At 41.9% G+C, this 20457-nt stretch overlaps 1 protein-coding gene across 3 annotated transcripts in view; it reads left to right on the top strand.

Annotated features, from left to right (window-relative positions):
* The first annotated feature begins 4031 nt into the window (after nucleotides 1-4031).
* Nucleotides 4032-20457, top strand: part of lingo2 (leucine rich repeat and Ig domain containing 2) — a 168658-nt gene continuing 152232 nt past the window's right edge. For 2 of the 3 annotated variants that reach the window (XM_058650561.1, XM_058650557.1), the window contains exon 1: nucleotides 4032-4761. The gene's annotated coding sequence lies outside the window, so the exon portion shown is untranslated. The remainder of the gene's footprint in view (nucleotides 4762-20457) is intronic. The other variant, XM_058650558.1, reaches the window with a different exon arrangement.

The following is a 20457-nucleotide window of genomic DNA, read 5'->3' as shown; positions in this document are numbered from 1 at the left end:
CGCCAAATGAGGTAACTGCTTAACAAATTGCCGGGAAATTAAGAACAGATATTTAAAACCACTCATGTTTTGCTGCTAAGGTATGAGGAGGATCAATACCTGCGATCTTATGGGTCACTACCTTTCCAAGAGCCATATTCTCAAAACTTAAATTCTTTTTAATTCATTTATTTATTAGCAATTTATTTATTAGGAAGAACTAGCATGCTCATGAAATCCCGCTCCTAATGATTATATCATCCATTTGCTATGACGTGCCTACACATAAAACCTTTAATATATACGTGTGATTGTCAGAACACATGAGTTTTTCTAATCCACTCTTACTGTGTACACACGCCTGTCACTTACATAACACATGCATGAAATCATCCTGAAATATGTGTTTTTACGGGTGATAATGTGTTATAATGCTAAAATACTGCTGACCGATAATCAATTGCACGCTGAAGATAAATGCCCCGTGTCGGCAGTCTTTATATCATTTGGAAATGAAACCTCTTTGGAGCGTCGTCCATCATCTCGTGGTCAAATCAAAACACACCTTACCGACAGCAGGCATAAATATGTTCCCTAATTGCTGTGGTGAGTAACTCCGATAACGTCCGTGACAACGTGGTGAAACTGACCAGAGACAGAGATTCTTTCATCCACTCTTGGCATCTTTAATTGTGAGCTACAAAGACGCCGCCACGTTATCAATGTGAGCAATTAAGGAGCAACAACTGCATTTGTTCATGATACGATTATAATAGGGCATTCTGAGAGATGCTGTATAATCGCGACAATCGTGACATGTGTGTCCAGACTGTGGACAGTTGGTCACACACTGAGGAGATTCAGGAAGAGCCATGCTGATGCCTTAGCCAGAGGGTCTGTCCACAAGCTGCAGGAGAGAGAGGGAGAGATCTTAGTGGACACATTTCACAATGCACATTTTGAATGTGGCTGACATTTCTAAGTGGTGTAACTTCGCTGTCCATGCTTTACTTAAAAAAAAAAAAAGAGTGTATTTATTTATTTGAAGTTTGTTTTGCAGAATGAAACAGACATCAGCTGACCCAGCGTGCACGTGCCTCCATGTTCTGTCAGGTAAGCATGTAGCGCGGGATAATGTGGAGACATTTTGCACCGTGCTTCAGAGTCCAGCGTTTTTCACCTCGCTGCTGTCTCCACGTTTCTGACACTTCTGCCTGGCAGACAGATCTCCTCATGTCAAGTTGGCCTATGGGTGGAATATTATTTCTTGACTTGTGAATGATGAGCTGTTTGCAGCAGCTTTGGTGATTTATACAATATTTTTGTTTTATATATTAATCAATATCTAAGGACAAGCTTATTCCTAAGATTAATGTAGCTTGATTTTATGTTGTTCAGAGCTGTGTGATATCATGGAAATTGGAACAATGACTTTTCATTTGTTACATCAGCAGCAGCAGCAGCAGCGGTTTTGTCTTTGGGATTTTTGTGTTTGCAGTCTGAGTTTGAGATTTGTTGGAGAATTCAACTTTAGGCTGCTTTTAATGACTCTCATCCACAGACTTGCACTATTTCACTTTTGCATAGATGGTAAAAAAAAAAGAAAGAGGTCAGTGGTGTTTGAGATGTTTCTGGGTATGAAATACAGTGACATGGACACGAAATCCTTTGTGCACAAAATTGTGCAACCCTAGTTCAGAATAGTTTTATTTGTCATTTGCAGTACAATCGGGTCCAGTAAGAAACAAAGAAGACAAGATGAAGGACAGAAAAATAGAGACCTAAGAGTTTGGACCCACAGACTCGTAAAACAATAATGCTCAATAATGTTAATTTGGCTCTTACACTCACATTTTAAACATAAGTACTATCTCTAATGATGCAGCCAAGGGTGTTGCACAAAAACATTCAGGGCAACATAAACGTCCTATGTTAAAAAAGTCAATTTATGACTGTGCAGACGACGTAGTCGAGGTAAAGTAGCCAATAATTTGCATTCGGCAGCAAAACAGTGAAAAAAAGCTTTTCTCTGGAGAGTTGACACATAATGACATTAGGGGGAAAAAGGACAGTTGCATAATCTGACTTGTTGGCATGTGACAAGCAGGGATGATGCAGATCATGTGCTGCGGTCGTTGGATCGGCTATGAAACTGTAGGAGGGACAGGCGAGTGAGACAGTTTGTCTGGTTCAAACACACTTAGTTTTCTTTTTCTGGCGGAAAAAGCAGGATGACATTGTTGACACAACTCCCCAGGGTGGACATACATGATAGATGGATTACAATCGGCAAGTGACCCTTCCAAAGACACTTTAACATTTGCCTCAGAGCTCTGGTGACAAGGTGTTGATGGGAGTTGATCTTGCCTTGATAGCGTCAAGGTCAACGTCTGCCTTTCTAACCACAGGAAAAAATCATCGTCTCTGATCAGATGCACAAACTTTTGCAAGCATGACGTAGGGAAACTTCACCAGTGCACTGGACACTGTGACCGTGGGATGTTGACCACCTGCGGTGACCATCATGGTGCTACACTTGGACCTGCAGTTTTCATACACAGGAAGGAATAAATAATCTGTCGCTCTCGTGCAGCTTCTCCTACGTTTTAACATGAAACTCCAATTTTCTCCTTTGCCCACAAGACATGTCATACATGATGTGAGAAGGGAAAGCTCTGTTTTCCTGTGTGTTTTCAAGTGCACTCTTTAAATCCACAGAAATCCATTTTTGCTGCATATTCAAAGTCATGCTGCTGCTTCATTTTGGTTGCTTTTTTATTATATAAACGACATCATCCTCTTAACCTGTCAATTTCATGAGCATGGGAACAGGAACATGCACACACTTGAGTCTCCTATATACTCTCCTAACACCCTCCTGTGAATTACACATAGCTAACTGCATGACTATACCATAAAGCACATAAGAAATGTGCAACCACATTTGTACACTACCGTTTATGACAGCTATAACCTCAGGGGCATCAGAGTGAGGAAGTAAAGAGACATTTGGTGCTACTTGTTAGCCAATGTGTTGTCACTCATTGCCTTTTGTTGCCACCCAAGCACTCCCTGAACAACAATTCCCATGATGCCATGCTGCTTCATGACACCATCAAACAAAGGCTTCTGTTTTTGGTTTGAGTGACAGAAGCTAGCGGCAGAAAGGATGCACTGTGTACTATATAAATTTGGCACACGTGCTCGTCTGCGTTGAATCGACAGGTAAAGGTGTGAGATGTTGCACATTCAAAGGCCAAACGCAGTCATGGTGGGTGTTTGAAACAAAAAGAACGATTAGTTGTAAAAAAACGACATACATGGTTTTCTCAGCGAGGTGAGATACTTTCCAGAAGTTAGGTCTCTAATTGTTATACACAATGGTTTTGTGTGTGCCATACCTCAGGTCTAGTAATCACTGTGCATGTAAGATGATAATACAGTTTTTGTCAATTTGTTTAGGCGGCTAATTATATAATTATACGACTGCTTCTGTGCGTCTCGTCCTTGTTTCCGCGCCGCGTGCTGCTCACTTGCTTGCTATTTTCGTCTTCCTCTCCAGTCACTCTTGACAGATGGCCAGTGCAAACTACTTAATCAACACCCCCAAAAAGCGTGACACGAAAGAGACGCAGCACATAGTAAAATATAGGCATATTTAACAATCATATCAAGGATGGAGGAAAGGAGGATTAGATTGCATCATCTTTTTTGGCTCAGTGCTCGTTTCCATGCTGCTGCTGCTGCTTCTTTCTTCTGTTTATATATTTTTAGCTACTGATCAAACGTCATGATTTGTTTTGCTGAGAAACTGCTGAACCTTCCTGTGTGACATGGCTGGGAAAGGCACAGCAGTAATTGTCAAACGCCAGAGCCGGAGAAGTGCATATCTGTGTGTGTACGAGATGGACGGAGAGGAGGAGGGAGAAAATGAAAGGGTGGGGAAGTGCAGTGAGAAGCAGGGAGGGAGCATGAATGAGGGAGGGTGTGAAGGCAAGGGAGGGAGGGAGAGAGAGAGAGACGCGGAGAGGGGAACAAGCGGTTCGCCTCATTCCGCTGCTTTCTGATCATCCATTCAGAGAGACTTGGTTTTGGAGAGGAAAGAGCCACATAACAGGCAAATTAGACAAGGAAAACGGTGGAATATTCCATTGAAGAGGAAGGATATCGAGGAAAATAATTAACCTGGCTCTCACTGGCATCCACTGTCACCTTATACAGCTTTCACAAGGGTGGCTGAAAGTTTCCATCTGGGGGGGGGACAGCCTCCCCTGGCAGTGGGGATGAACAGTGGATGTTGAATTTCATTCCAGAAGGCAGGAGGAGAGCTGTGAACACCGGCTGGATTGACTTGCAGTGGAACTGGTCGTGCGCACCAAGTGAGATCACACAGTGCCTCATTTTCTCTTTCTCTTGCTTCGTCTCTCTCTCTCTCTCTCTCTCTCTCACACACACACACACACACACACACGCGCATTTTCCAATAGAACACACAACATCCTTTTACTGTGCCAAGGTGGAATATCTGGGGAAGCAGCTGAAAACAATTTCTCCTCAACCAGGGAAGTAGAAGGGGATCCGTTATGAACAGAAGCATTGAAGGACATCCTGTTCATGAAAAAGTAAGTTCTAATCAGAGAAGGATTTGAATTCATCTCTGATTCTTTAAGACTCGGAGGAATTTTGCCCTTTTTTTTCCTCCCCCATTTCCTTGTGGAGCGACACTGAGCTTCAGACAGCAGCTGATTTTGTGGACTACTGGGTTCCGGATGGTATTTTAAGGTAAGGGCACGTTCACTGGTACTTGTCCATATTTAGCACCTCACAGGTTTATGAATACATGTCAGATTTGGCAGCCGACGAAAAGCTCAGAATGAAAGTGAAGGGTGGGAGACAGACGGAGGGAGGTGGTGTGCGAGTTTTATCCCTGACTGTATTTAGACAGTTTTTTTTTTAACAGAAGGAGCAAAGTTGTGATAAATGTCTCATTAACACAAGAACATATCCCAAATTGTTGTTTGAATGGATTTAGAAGGGCTGCCCCCCTCTGACTGTGTCAGTGTCTATCTGCATACTTGTTCAAGTGCGTTTGCTGATGGGGGGGGGGGGTTGTCTGTCTGCAAAGCAATTCATCTTCTTTGCATCCGTGCTACCTAACGGTTCTCGCCAGGAGAGGCTGCCAGTGGAAGCGGCATAATTGTGGGTTGCTGTTTGTGTCTGTCTTTGCAATAATGTGTCTGAGAATGACTTTTTAACGCGTTCTCCGCGTTGTATTCAACACAGAGTCTCTGCTTCTCCAAAGGCTGTGCTGTCCCTTATTTATTTTGCTTACAAAACAAATGATTATGTCCAGTAATGCAATTTTCGTCCGACAGTATATGTTTGGCGTGCGTGGGTATGTAAGTTTGACAGCACAATTAAGGTCCGTGGCAATTCATCTCTTTCCACGTCTCTATGTGCCGCGCATCTTTCCAAACGAGACGATGACGATACAGTGATTTGTATGTGTTCTCTTGCTGCACGAGAATTAAGACTGACTTATTGTGCCAACCCACAGACAAGAAGTGTGAAGGTACACTGTGTGCGCCGTTGCCCTCTTGATCAATACAAGTGCAAGGCTACCTCATTTATGAGGCACTGGCTGAAATATTCATGATTGCATGAGCATCCTGTGCAACCCTTTAAATATTTAAAAAAAATGAAAAATAAATATCCTGTCTACGGTTTGCCACGGCCCACATGTGGCTTGAACAAATGATGATAATGCCACCTGCTCATGGAAACATGCAAAACAGTGACCATTAAATGCCTTTGCCTCTGGATATAAAAATGTCTCCTCTTGCAGAACATCCACTGGGGGGAAGTGGAGCCTTTATGGGAAGTTGATGACAGCCCCTGTGCATGTGGTGTGTGACTCCATAGATGGCTCAAATGACCATTTGCTCCTCTAACACACATGGCGTGATCGCTGTGTACAAATGGACTGTTGAAAATCACATTCGTCGTTCAGCAAACGTAGTATATTTGCTTCCTTTTGAAGGAAAACGCAGATCTATCATGTGGCCTTTACCTGCTCTATTCATTCAAGATAATGAGCTTCATCTACAGTACGTGTGGGTGTGTGTGTGTGTGTGTGTGTGTGCGCGTTTGTATGCACAGATGTGTGTAAGAGTACATAGAGGAGTGAAAGAGAGTTTCTGTGTGGGTGTGTGTATTTGTCCAGAGCTCAGAGATTCATCCCTTTTGATGTTTTATTGAGTGTTAACCATGGTAGGGCTGACGCACTGGCTCTGATGCAGACTAGCATGGTTAAAGGGAAGTACTAAAGCCCGGCTTTGCTCTCCCTTGTATTTCTCTCAACTCTGTATCAGCAGTGCTGTGTCCACCTCGTCAGGCCCGTTGGATTGTGGTTGAGGTGCAGGTGAGACGGCCTGTTCCCGTGTGCACAGGCCGTGCCTCTCTAGAATGTGCAGCATGGAATCATGGGACGGACATGGGAGGAATCACCCTCCAGACCTCACGATTATTCCGTGCCGTAGACAACGTGTTCACGGTGGGAAGGTATAACAGGATGTGACGTTAATGGCAAAATGCTGGGCTTTTGATTTATTGCTCGTGAAAACAGAGTTCCAATCAGTATGCATACACACCGGTGGGCACCTGAAATGTGACACACCTGCTTCCAAGTATCATAAATCATTTGCAGTCATGTGTGCCTTTTTTGGGTCGGTACCAGCCAAACATCATTCAATTATAGGAGCAAATCAATATTATAATATTGCTTCGCGTGTTGTTCGTCGTACCTTCAGACGTCACATTGTTGAGTCGGTGTCCATGAACGCCACCAATATCCCTAATTGATAGCTTTTCTCCAGGATGTCGTACCTCGTCATGTTGTCAACTGTAAGCGGGGTAACAGGGGTAAGGTATGTGCTGTGGAATCAAATTAATAAAACATTTATTTCCCATAGCTATGTTTTCCTCGCATGAGAGTCCATCAAAGCACATGACTATAAAAGAAAACAAGTATTTTTACCACATGAAAGGCATCATTAATAGAGAAAAAAAGAAATGGGATAGCGAGCCATAATTAGAGCTTATTGAAAGGTTGAATTTCTATTTTTGTCCTCATCCTTGTCCACAGAGTACGCAGCTCCCTCCGTCTGCTGCAACCCATTGTGTTATTTGTGGTAATGGTGATTGAAAAACAAAATCAAGACATTTCTACTTTTTACTGAGTTATTGAATAATCTCTGAAACAAATAATGTCATATTATGCCTGTCCAAAGGTAAAATGGTCCCAAATTCAATCTCATGGAAGCTAATACGAATCTGCTCTCTGGGTTTTAGCTTTTCAAAATGTGGCTATATACTTTTATATACATGTCTGCACACAAGACAATGTAAATCAAACATATTTGATACTTGATCAGAATTCACACCCGTGGAAAATGAAGCCGAGATTGGAAATAAATTGGATTTGTTTCAGTGTTTTGAAAGATCAGCTGCAGCACAGTGGCATGTCTGCACAGCTACTGTATATACATATTTTTTTCCAGGTTCAGTTTATCATGGGGCTGTGGAATCTAAGATATTTAATAGAACATCTATATGCCATAGAGGTCCTTTGAAATACATATAGTGGTATAATAAAATATTATCTCGTACCAAGAAGCAGAACAGTATATTTTTAGCCTTTAGTCCATTAGGGACATGGGAGAAAAATCAATGATCACAGACTGAAACACTGGGTTTCAAGTTTATTTATTTATTTTTTTCCCTGTATGACCTTTGAATGCTGTTGGGAATGATGTTCTTTGTGAATATCAGATTCAAACTTAGTCGATAAAACAGACCCAAAGATACGGATGAAACGAGCCCTTTTGCCTTTTCGTTAATATCGTCTTTGTCCTCAAATTTTATTTAAAATTGTTATTTTTGTCTGTGTCTGGGTGCAGTTATACTACGAGGAGCTCATTTCTTTATCCCCCAGCTACAGGCTAATGTGTTCTCGCTGCGACTCAGGAACACATTAACATATAGCGATGTTGCTATAGAGCGTCACACATCTGTAGCTTCCTGTATAAACCAGCAGCTGGCAGAGATAAACAGAGGGACCTTATTTCAAATGGAGGTCTGGTCAGCTGGAGACCAAGCCGCGGACGGATGTGACTGATCTGTTGTCAGGCTTTGAATCCCTGATGAGGCAAAACACAATATGCTCAAACAGCTGGGTCATTTATGGAAAATGCTTATTCATCATGGTTGGCTGCCATCAAACGAAGGGGGGAGGGACTCTGTGTGTGCTCCATTCCAGTAAAGATAAGTTTAAATAAATCTAATAAAAATAAAACGATAGGTGATTAGTGGAAGACCTCTGGAAAAATAGAGAGCTATTGTAAAGTATCAAAATCTGATTCATTGAATGTTCTTGAATGCTTTGGTGCCGTTCTGATTTAACAGCATCTCTGCAAGCAACCAGGACTGAAAGGAAACGGTAGTCTACGCTTGGTAAAAGAGATAAGGAACAGGCACACAAAGGATTTCTGTCTGGTGTCTGTTGTTCATGTGATGTGGTAAATGGCTGCTGGTGGCAGTGCAGCTCCTCTGGGATGCAGTAATCATGAAGAGAGGCTGTGTCTGGGGCATGAGGACTGATCCACGCACAAACTCACTCCACAGTGACCTTGCTGTCTGTGTCACTTTGAAGGGTGACCTTCCCGGGCAAGCTGCCGGGGGCAATGAGTGTCGAGTCACCTTTGGAAAAGTCCCTTTCCTCGCGTGTCGACAAGTGGCATTAGTAAGGTTCAGGGGTGGCGCGGCTCACTAAGAGTAAAGGGGGCAGTTGATGTTGCACTATGTGGCAGCTGAGACGTGAAAAAAATGAAACGAGTGTCCTTGAGCAGTGCGTACAGTTTAAGTGAGGGGACCTTATGTTTAACTACAAGTCTCACTCTCAATTTAGCAAGTACATAATGCAGCCTGAGAAAAAAATCACATGTTTGATTTGACATTCAGTGCTTTTTCTCGCTACTTGATAACTAAAATGTCATCACATGGTTATCTGGTTCCAAAAGATACCTGACAGCTCACATGGGCAAACATTTATACTTAATTAGGCGGATATATATCCTGTCTCAATGTCTAAAATCTCTTTTTTTTTGTTACATAAAAACTGATAAACATTAAGTTTAAAGGTGATTTAGTTTAATTTGGTAACCAGTAAATTGCCTGTCAGTTCTCAAAAGTCAATTGAGTCAACAACTGCTACAGAAAAAGTTATTTTCTTTTATATTTCAACATCAATTTAAGGGTAATAATAAAAAAACATCCTGTTGCTATGGATGTTTTCATGTTTACCCTGTAACCCAGTACTCGACCACAGTATTTAGCAAGAAACATGCAGACACAGCAGCCAAACCTCTTATGTGCCATTACTGACCAGTTCCTTTAAAAAAAAAAAAACTAAAAAAACTAATTAAGGCTCGTTAAAAATTCAGCCAGTAGAATAACCTGCCTATATTCTAACAGCGAGGGAAGATTGATAACGGCGTCTCTTTTGAACAGGGCCAATGTTGGAGCCATCCATTTTGTGTTTCTGCCTCCATCAGCCGCTGCACAAGGTCCTTACAGCGACTTTGCCACCTCCATCCTTTCCCCGCGCTCTCACTTTTCAGCCGTGAAGAAGGGTATTTAGAGTATTGAGCGCTTTGCTCTTTAGATGGCAACACAAATGCTGGGTCTCAACTATCAAGGTGAGGAGCCACTTACATATGCATCTCTTTGTCATGCGCATTGTTTTGCTGAGCTTGATCAATAGTCTTGTTAAATGCTGGGTATTAACAGTGCCGATCAAGGGCTGAATATCAAGGTAAGTGGAGCACAACAAATAAAAGAAGAAAGAAAAGCCATTTTCTCTGATTTATTGCCGCGTCACACACTATTTCAGGAGGAAAGTGCTCCAGCAGCACTGATCACTGGTTGAGTTATGAACATATATTTGCTATATCAAGTGATGTACGGTTACTATCTGTGTCTAACATTGGCTCCGTTGAAGGGCACCTGTATCGTACACCATTTAAAGTGAATGGGAGGAAAAGCTGATCTGTAAATGTTGCACAGAGCAGGCTATGGTTTTTGTTTGTGCTCTGATCTCGCCTCCCTCTCAGTCGCAGCCAATATCATGTTGTCTTTCAACCCGCCTTCCCAACCAATGTTAAAAATATGCTTCTGTCAGTTCTTCAGAAACAATGGCACCAAGCGATGTCTTGCTTCTTGCTTGGGTTTGTCAGTCTGCAGGGAAACAAACTAAATCAAAGACAAACATGGACTGAAAAAAATGGAATATTTAATAATATAAAATACCTGGTTCATGTTCTTTTGCTTCATCACTCAAGTGGCTGCTCGGGGAATGAGCCGCAATTAGCTTCAAAGTGCACACTGGTACAGTTTACCCTGCCTAAACTCGTTTTCCTCGGGCCTTTGAAGAAGGGCAGGGCAGGGCAGGATGCAGTTCTCCCATCACTGCTCTTTCACTCTTGACTAAATGCACTATCCACTCTCTTGTTGCTTCTGGCTAAATATATCTGTAAAAAAAAAAAAAGAAAAAAGAATTGGATAGACGCTGGTTTAAACGTATCCTTGAGATATAAGCTGCCAGACTGATTTCCAGGAAGGTTTTTTTTTTTTTTTTCGGGTCATGACGGTATCTGCACTAATGGTCCACATGCAGGTAGACGTGTCTTTCATTGCAACAATAGTTGAAATGTCAGTACATGGTTATGTCAACTGCCTCTAAGGGAAGCGTGGACTCTCCAACACCGGACAAGCTCCCATAACTCTGCTACTTCTGCCGGACTATGAAAAGGCTCCCAGCTGGACGCTGGGACTGCACTTGTTAGTGCAGGTCACTGATCCTTGCCTCCGTTGGGCTTACAACTGATACGGACCAAAGTACAGCTCAGGTGTTTGTTAGTTCCTTCTGCTTTACGGAATCAGTGGGGAAAGAGTAAGAATGCTGACACAAGTTAAAAATCTCCCCGCAGGGCAGGAAATGTGTTGTTATGGGAGAAGGAGGTGGCTGACCCCGCCCCGCCCCACTGACCCACAGCATCATGAGAGAACTTCACAGGATGCATGTCATGTCAGGGCTTCAATCTTTATGTGTCTTTATTTCAAGGCTTTTTTTTTCTTTTTTTCAAATGTAGAATGCATTAATTGACAAATAATTTGAATATCTTATTTGGGAGAACCGTCAGTAAACCTAAATAATGGAATCAGCCATATACCCAATGTTGGAGGACAATGCCATGTTGAAATAATTTGACATGCTGCAGCCACATAGCTTCTACAAAAGAGCCACAAATGCAAGACTAAACAAAATAAATTTGATTTTTAAATCAAGGGTTAGGGTTAGGGTTAGAAATCTTTGATTTGTACTAAACTAATCTTTGATTTGTACTAAAATGAGAGTGAGAATACATGAACAAATGAAAAATAAATGTCATTTTAAATTTAACAATTCAAACCAAAACAAGACAGTTGCTAAAATACTAGAATATAGACTGTACATTTCTCCGTCGATTTAGCATTTTGATGCTATCAAAAGTATTTATGTGGCACGGCACCATATAACTTTGTAATCAAATAAGACACGGGGAATTTTCCACTTTCAACGATACGTGACCTTTAACAGTTGACTGCTACCCAGTAAAATGTGACCGACTCAATCTCATAACAGCCTTGTTGTCCTCGGACCCTCATATACGGCCGTCTGATTCTGCTCTATTCCGGGCTGTTGCATAAACTGGCAATAAATTTAGAAGAAGGGCCATGATTCACTGTTGCCCTTTTAATTTATTGCACGCCTCTTTCTTATTTTCCTATAATCTCCGATAGCTGTCAGTTGAGCGAGAGTCTCATTAGAACCTTTGTCATGCCAGTGCTTCCGGGCTGAGCAGCGTACTGAATAGATAAGAGGTTCTTTTCCTCTCTCTCTCCCTCTTTATCGCCACAGCACTCTACTTTCCTCTTCCCTCACCGCTCAGCATGTTAGCATAGATTTGACCATCAAGTGGAAGCTCTACTCATTTTTGGAGTCTTTCAGGGAGGCAGTGGAGGCTCTGACGGTAGCACATAATCATTTGCCTGCTGCTGCCTTGCCCTTTTTAAGCCTTCACTTGGTTACAAAAGAATGTTGTTTGATGATTCAACCGCCTATCTGGAGCATATGTGAGGGAGCATGTGTGCAAGAGAGAGCGAGGGAGACTTGGTGGGTTTCGTTTACGTTTGAAATATCGCAAAAAGTCAGTGCATCGATGAAAAGGTGCAAGAATGAAAACACTTGAACATCGCGTGACTGGAGCGTTTTTTGATCCTTTACTTAATTGGAAAAATAGAGGACATTTTCAGGGTAATGAAGAATCGATGGTTAGGGAAACACTTTTTTGGAAGAATTGTGTTGTCTTTTTAATACATTTGCCCATTTAAATTTTGTCATTACAGTGTTGGCATTAATGGGTTTGTGTATAAACTACCTTGAATATAGAAGAGAGGGTTTATTCTCACTGATTCTGCCCATTACTGGCTTTGTTTACGCATCAATTCAATATTTCAATAATTCAAGATTGGCATTAATGCATTTTTTTTTTTGCATTCAGACAATGAACAAATTAAATATCACATTCAGGTGGCAAATGATGTGTCACTGTTGGTGATGATTAAAACAGATTTCCCAGATGTTTCCAAACACAAACACATGATGACACTGCTGCATCATGCTCATTAACATGGTTTGTGTTGTACTGTATAAGCCACACGACTAAATGACACATGCCAGCACATGCCTCGATCAAACGCACAACAATTAACGACATCACATTGTGGATGACCTCACTGCAATATGCAGCTCTCCCCTGTCAACGACATTCTCAGACATATTTAATGTATATATGGTGCAAAGGCAGCCTGCTGTATTTCCTACATCAGTTGGATGAAATGAGTACAAAAGCCTCCCCATTTAAATGACGACCTTTACTTCCTAGCATACAAAAGGACGCTGCCATTGTCAACATGTGTAATTGTTAGCCTTGGATTATAAATCAAAGAGCCTGCATTAGTTTAAAATCCTCCAGCACTTGGGCTGGGGCTTTGCTTGTGATGTTAGAATGAATAGGAGAGACACAGGGGAACTTCAGGGGATGGCAGGCAGCAGTCCATCTATGGGTTTTCTGGTCACACAGCCTCGAGCTCATCAGATACTCTGAGACGGAGGGCTTATAGTGCACAGATTCTGAAGAAAAAGCACACTTCACCTCGTGGTGAATCCGCGTCTGTGTGAGTGTGCTTTGATAAGCTTCAGGGAGTTTCAGGAATAGTTGCAGCCCACATATTGCACAAAGGAGCCGGTAGTGTTCTGTGGTACGTAAGGCTGTGCTGAAAGTCCACACAGGCGTTCATTTAACGTCCACTTAAAGTTCTTGCAGCAGCAGCAGCAGCAGCACCAGTGGTTCGGAGTCAATTATTCAAAACGAAGACAATGTCTTTGTGAACATAAGACTGTATGGTCTGAAATGGAAAGTGTGAAGCGCTGCATAGCAACAAAGGTGCTGCCCCTGCAGAAAAACAAAAGGAACAAGGCTGTTAAACATGGAGTTTTGGCTCTGATGCGGTTACTCAGAAAGAATGGGAAATGTTTGTAGAAAAGCTCTTTGGTGTAGAAATGACCGAGCAGTTCACAGCAGTCCGTGGTCATTCAAGGCCCTAATGCATTTGGAGCTGTCTTCAGTAAAACAGAAAAGATAGTGTTGCAGTTACACAGAGTAATAGACACTGAATGAGATTATATTCTATTCTACCCATGGCTGTGTGAAGGCCAAGAGGAGGAGGCAGGGATCATGTGCTGTATACTCACACCGGAAATATGTAGGGAACAAGGGAGTGGGGAATAATCTTTTTTACTATATACTTATATATATCTAATTTACGAAGGAGTATTAGGGCCACACATGAAAAAATACATATCTTTTTGACGACTTTACACTCGAAATTGCGAGAATAAAGCTGGAAAATCATGTCGTCTTCATGACTTCAGTCTCGACACGTCCATCAGAGTGAGCGACCGCTCCTCAGAAGCTGCCGCAGAATCCGCACTCAACAAAATGTCCCGTGTAAAGGTGAATTGGTGAATCGGTTTTAGCAGCAAGGAAATCCTCACTCTTTTAGCACAGAAATATAATATAAAAAACTGCGTCTGTTCAGAAGGAAAAAAAAATCATTCAACCCTCGAGGAAGTGGATGTATTCTTGCTAAAAGAAATAGCTGCAAAAAGGCACATGCAAGGATATCAATGGTTTCACCTGTGTGCAATACAGAGAGGTTATGATGTATCCCAACATACAAGAAGACAATGGATTAAGATGCTTGATCCCGAGGGAAGTGTGGAGCACACGCATTACTGCAGCAAAGGTCCCAGAATATTCTCGAAATGTCAACTTTAAACTCGACGTGTCGAGATTAATCTCGTCATGGCTAAAGTTTTTTGGCCCTAATACGTCGTACACACTTCTCTGATGCACACTATCATAAAACGGTGGTATAATGGTGTTTTTCTACTTATTTAAAACACATGTTGACCCTAAAGGCATCTGACAAAGCGAACACACGTGCGTATGCATGCATGCATGCATGCATGTAAGTAATTTGAATAATTTAGATGCTATGAACAATTGCATTATGCTTTTAGAAATAGTGTATGTTAAAATGCATTATTTCTAAGAGCACTCGCACAAGTAATAGAATCATCGTACATGACTGCGTCAGGAAGCCCGTTCATGTTACTTACAAGAGGGGAAGCGTTTAGCATCTTTTAGGTAATTAGCGACGTAAAGACCAGAGACACTGAGAAATGCTGAAATGAAAGCACCACATTCATTGCTTTTCCTGTCTGCATGGATACATGCTGAAAGTGCGGCCGTATATAAATGTTCCACATGAGGTACACTCAGAGGCAGACTGCACAGTTGATGATCACACACAGTAACTTATTTGCCCTGCAGGAAGAAAAGGAAATGATTTTAACGAGGAGGGGTTACATGTATCATCGACTCAGCGAGGTCTGAGAGGTTGCTTAAAAGAACTTTCTGTGCCCGTCGTTATCACAGGGCACCTTGTGTACAATGAGATTGAGGAGTTTATTATCTTGACAATTACGGGTCTATTAAGAGATGGAAGCGTTCTACTATACGCTGTTTTGTGGCCAGTGCCTTTGGTCCTCAGGGTCGCCCATCTACTCCGCTGCCCTGGTTCCATCTCTTCCGGTGCGACACCCATCTAATCCCATTACTGTTTGTGACTCATTACTTTCAACGGTTGGGTGGAAAAAAAGAAAGAAAAAAAAGAACATAAATAATGTATTCCTCGGGTGTATCCACCCCCGGATCAATGGAGATACAAAGACCATCTACAAAGACAGTTGGCTCAAGGCCATATTTGATCGCTTCCACTGCGCACGATCACTGCTCTTTTTTTTTTGTCAGCCCGCTGAGACTCAATTATTTCCAAGTGTTTGTAAGGTACTGTTGAAAGAGCACGAAGAGAATATTTAAACTTGGTGAGGGAAAGAGAAATCTTTGATGAGACATGAAAACGGCAGATGGATGGTAATCGTAAACTGTTAGATGCAAAAGAAGGAGAAAGAGTGTGTGGGGGGGGAGGAAGGAAAACAATGAGATGTGGCATCCATCCCTCAGAGTGATCCTGGGAAAGAAAAACAGTAGTATGCATGTCAGGTGAGAGAAGAGAGGGACACATTACAGAGTAATTGATCATTTGAAAGCTGACGGAACAGCTCTTATGGACTTTCCTGCCGAGCAAGGACAGAAAAGGGAAGTCAATGTCTGTGCAGGGAAGTCAATGCATTTCCAAGACTTGGCATAATACGTTGATATGTAAGTTTGCGGCCCAGCCAAAGTGCAGATTTATTTTCCCTGTCATACCCCTTGCTGGGCTCTCCAACTCAGATGTCTTGCAGCTCTTAGGCCAACAGCTTCACAATGAGAGAGAGAGAGAACTAATAATTTCCACAGTGCAAAGTCTTCCCTCATTCAGGAAGAATTGATGGCACAGCCGATTGGCACAGCACCACTCCTCTCTCTGTAGTACAGATGAGCGTTTGTGTGAAGGGCATGGCGCAAACTAAAATAAGATCAAAGGCCTGAACCCTCTCGGCATCAAACGGCAGAACAGAACAGATCACACATTAGTACCATAGATAGCTGTCATGCTCATTCACTAAAAAGCTTTTGATGTACGGTTACAGGTGTTCCATCAGGCTCATTTACGACAGACAACATTGACGAGATTAAAACTGCAGCTAATCAGGAAACTGTTGCCCAGTGACTCTGCAACAATAGAGCACTGTTTGTTTGACTATCATTCAACTAACGTTCTTATTCACACTAGAATCCTTAACTGGAACTGCTCTTTCTCTCTGATTCTTTCACCTGGGTGTGATTGTCCATAACTGGTGTGGTTGTCCCGGGAATAGATCCTTCAGAGAACAGATAGAAATCTAAACTTGGTCTCCCCTGAATCATCTGATTGCAAAGGGTTGATTAACTGTGGTGTTGCAACATCCAGGTACAAAGCATGAGCGGTGGGTTCGGGTTAGCACCTGCTTCCAGCTCACTGGACTAAGAAAACCACTAACCGTCAGCCTCTAGACCCTGCGGGCAGACAGGGACAGTGCCAGTTTGCATCCAGCTCTACCAGGGAAGCGTGTGTGACCACAGAATCCAAGACCATCTGGGACCTCCAGGAGGTGGGTGATCAGGCAGCAGAGACTGCAAGAGTGGAAGACTGCATAAATGAAATATGCTCCTCCTGAGCATCAGCTACAGATCGGCAGCCGTGGAGCAGCCTCTCTCTTTTTTTTTTTCCTTTCCCGAGCTGTGACTCTAGGCGTTTGATTTCATCCCTTTACTGTGAGTAAGCAATTTTGTAGTCCACACACACACACACACACACACACACACACACACTGAGCCATAATATGAGATGGCTTTCAGTCTGAGTATAAAAGAGGAAAATGTCAAAACAGCAGGATGAAAGAAAGTCAACAATCAGTAGAACAATATACTCAGAGAAACTTCTGCCAAGTTGAATAGTTGGGTCCAAGTGGATCATGTGAGGATGTGGTTGTTTATGAAAGTCCTGTCTTTCTGTTTTAAGTGTCGACCAGGTTGTCGACATGGTTTTTAGTGAGACACCCTTTCTGAATATGGACTGTTGAGTCCTAAATTTGATGTTTTCGTAGTATTTATGAAGAACCTAGCTTCTGTTTTGTTAGATTTTTTACAAATGAAGTACACCTGTGGTCAAGGTTGACTTATATCAGTCTACTTTATCAGGTCTTAATGCAAACATTCAGTCAGCCAATTACACGGCGGCAACGCAATGTATCCACGCATGTAGCCGTGACCGAGATGTCCCGATAGCGGAAGAATGGCTGACTTAAGTGACTTTGAACATGGCACGGTCGCCGGTGCCAGATGGGCTGCTCTGAGAATTTCACACAAGCGTCTCTGGAGAGTTTTACAGAGAATAGTTTGAAAAAAGATAAAATTCACAGAGACCTGTGTTCCTCTGGGTGAAAATGCCGTGTTGATGCAATATGTGAGGGGAGAATGGTCCAGGCTGGTTTGAGATGATATGAGGGGCAACCATAACGCGTAACAGTCACTGAAATAACCATTCATTACAACTGAGCTGAGCAATGAACCTTGAAGGAGATTGGCTACAAAAAAGCAGAACAAACACCAGGCACCACTATAACAGGGTCCAGTGTTCCTAATAAAGTGGCCAGTGAGTGTTGTCACTGTTGGGCCTAAAGGTACAGCTACTGTACTAATGAAGAAACAGATACAAATGTAACTCACTTAAAACAAAATAAATGCATGCTCTCAGAAGAAGCGATTTTATATTAAATCAAAGTTTTTTAAAAGGTTAACAGAAGCGTGTGGAATCTAAAACCTGGGAGTATTGTTTCTGAAGTTGGAGCAGCGGCTTTTTCGAATGACTCAACTTGACTTTGGCCTCGCTGTCGGCCACTGACAGAAGAATGTGTATAATCACTGACAGTGTGGGGCAGATTGTCGGGTGATGAGCGTGAGGCTGGATTCTATCATCAGGATTGTAATTAGGAAATTCTGTGATGTTGGCAGGGGCATCACTTCCTGTCACTGCTGCCTGACTAAGTTGACTAAACACCTTAGTAATGGAGTCAACCTATCAGCGCGCTGATTATGCTGCGTGACATGTGATGCACGCTCACCACCTACTAGCGCGCCATTGGAAAATGTGAATTGAGCGTTATGAAGGGGTGATGAATTGATTCACCCTCTGGTCAGATGGAGGCAGATGAACATAAATACACCCTCTGCATCGTGCAGGTAGAGAACAGATCATTCTTTTCATCTTGTTGTCTTGAGGAAAACTATTAATCTGAGAGTTACATTGTACTTCACTGAAAATAGTGTTTCCCAACTTAACTCCTCTTCTTTTCTTTTTCTTTTTTTCTAAATAACTTTGTTGACACTGAACTCAGGTTACCTTGTGTACTACTTTGATGGCAGGGTGTACTTTCATTAGATTCCAAGTAGGTCACTGTCTGCGCATGAGCAAGATACGGTAGATTACATGTCTACTATGAAGCACTGCACCTGGGAGACAGGGCTTGGCATTGAATGTAAAATACAAGCTTTTTTTAAAAGACTTTAAAGACTTTTTTTCTTATATTGCTGCTATGAAAGTTACTTATATCTCCATATGAGTTATTATAAGAATTGTCGTTCTTATGTGTGGAGAAATGTGCACGTACAGTGGTTGTTTCACTCTCTTCCCTGCTGTCACTTGAACTATATACTGCATGACTTGAAGCCACATTTTGCATCTGTACTCCCTTGATGAGACTTTGCATATTATAAGCTGCCTGTCTCACATGCATCTGTGGCATCGTTCACGCTGAGGCCAAAGAAAAGAGTATCTTTTAGAAATATGGATTTGTGAGATTACCTTGGACTCAGCTGTATACGCATTTCACATTTAACCACTGAGGATTTAAAAAAAAAAAAAAAGACATTTCACATGTTGGTTTACCTGGAAACCTTCAGCAACAGGAGAAGTTTTCAATATTTTGCCGTAAATATGCAAAAAGCTGCTTAAATTGCCGCTCTCATCTCATCAAGGCTGCAACTGTGATGACCAAAGTCACAGTGCATATTCTGCATCCACCTGGTTTCGCTGTCAGACTCGACACGTGATAGAATGCTCATGATACTATCACAGTCACAGTAGAATAGTGTGTTTTAAAAAGGGACTGAATTACTGTTCCATATTACATGTAGCATTAGCTTTTCCCGGCAGACTCTGTGTTGCCAGTCTCTTGCAGAACTAAAACACGTGTACAAAGATAAACACATTGATAGTTAGTGTTAGTATAGTGTTGACACTTAGATCTGGGTTGTCATGTGGAATGCTAAAATAGCAAAGCCTAAAAACTATTGCATTTGCTGCACGATAATGGCACTTTACCCTAATACGCACTGATCTTAATTACTGTTTACTCTTACTCTAATGGAGGATTAATAATTAAAATGTGCTTTACTGAATACAAAGCATAACATTATGTAATCAAGGGATAAACAAAAATATAATCCAAAAAAAACCCATACAGTGCTTGTGTTCATATAACATAATATATCACTACGGAGCATCTTTAAGTCTATAAAAATGAAATATACAGTGCATGGGCTGATGGACGAGTTCCCTAATTGGTGTGCACACGAACACCATGTAATACTTTAAACACAAGCCTCTTGGAAACCCATTGTTAAGGAGGAGAGAACGCACAGGGCACTCACACCGTCAGTTCCAGTGTGGAGGCTTTAAAGCAGAGCCATCGGGTGGATACCCATGGGTTTCACGGACATACTCCAAACACCCTTTGTGGGTTGTACTGTATAATAGACTGTCTGTCTGTCTGTCTGTCTGTCTGTCTGACCCTCTAATGCAAGAACTTGGATGTCTCAGTCGCTCAGGGAGGTGGTGACATTTATGTAGCTTTGACCTTTTGGAACACCCTCAAATGTCCTCTGCATGCTTGCCACTACTGTCATTTTAACAATGATTAATAACTGAATACAATTTAAATAATAGTTAACAATAAGAATGTTGAATGATGTGATAAATGCATTCATTCAGGGAATGGCATTTAAAAAAGTTAGATTTTTCAAAAATGTAGTCACAGTGTACAGTGAATATTGCTATATACTATATATACACGATTAGTACTTATTAAATACTTGTCCTCTTCCTTTCTTTATTATTATTCCTTTGTGCACAGATGACACAGTGAGTCTAAATGCATTATTTAGCCAGGTTTTTCTGTTTTTAATAAACGTATAACAGGTACTTAAAGGT

This window comes from Solea solea, chromosome 14, assembly GCF_958295425.1.
Source record: "Solea solea chromosome 14, fSolSol10.1, whole genome shotgun sequence".
Classification (NCBI taxonomy): domain Eukaryota; kingdom Metazoa; phylum Chordata; class Actinopteri; order Pleuronectiformes; family Soleidae; genus Solea; species Solea solea.
Note: the sequence above shows the minus strand (reverse complement) of the source record. Positions and strands in the feature narration are given on the sequence as shown.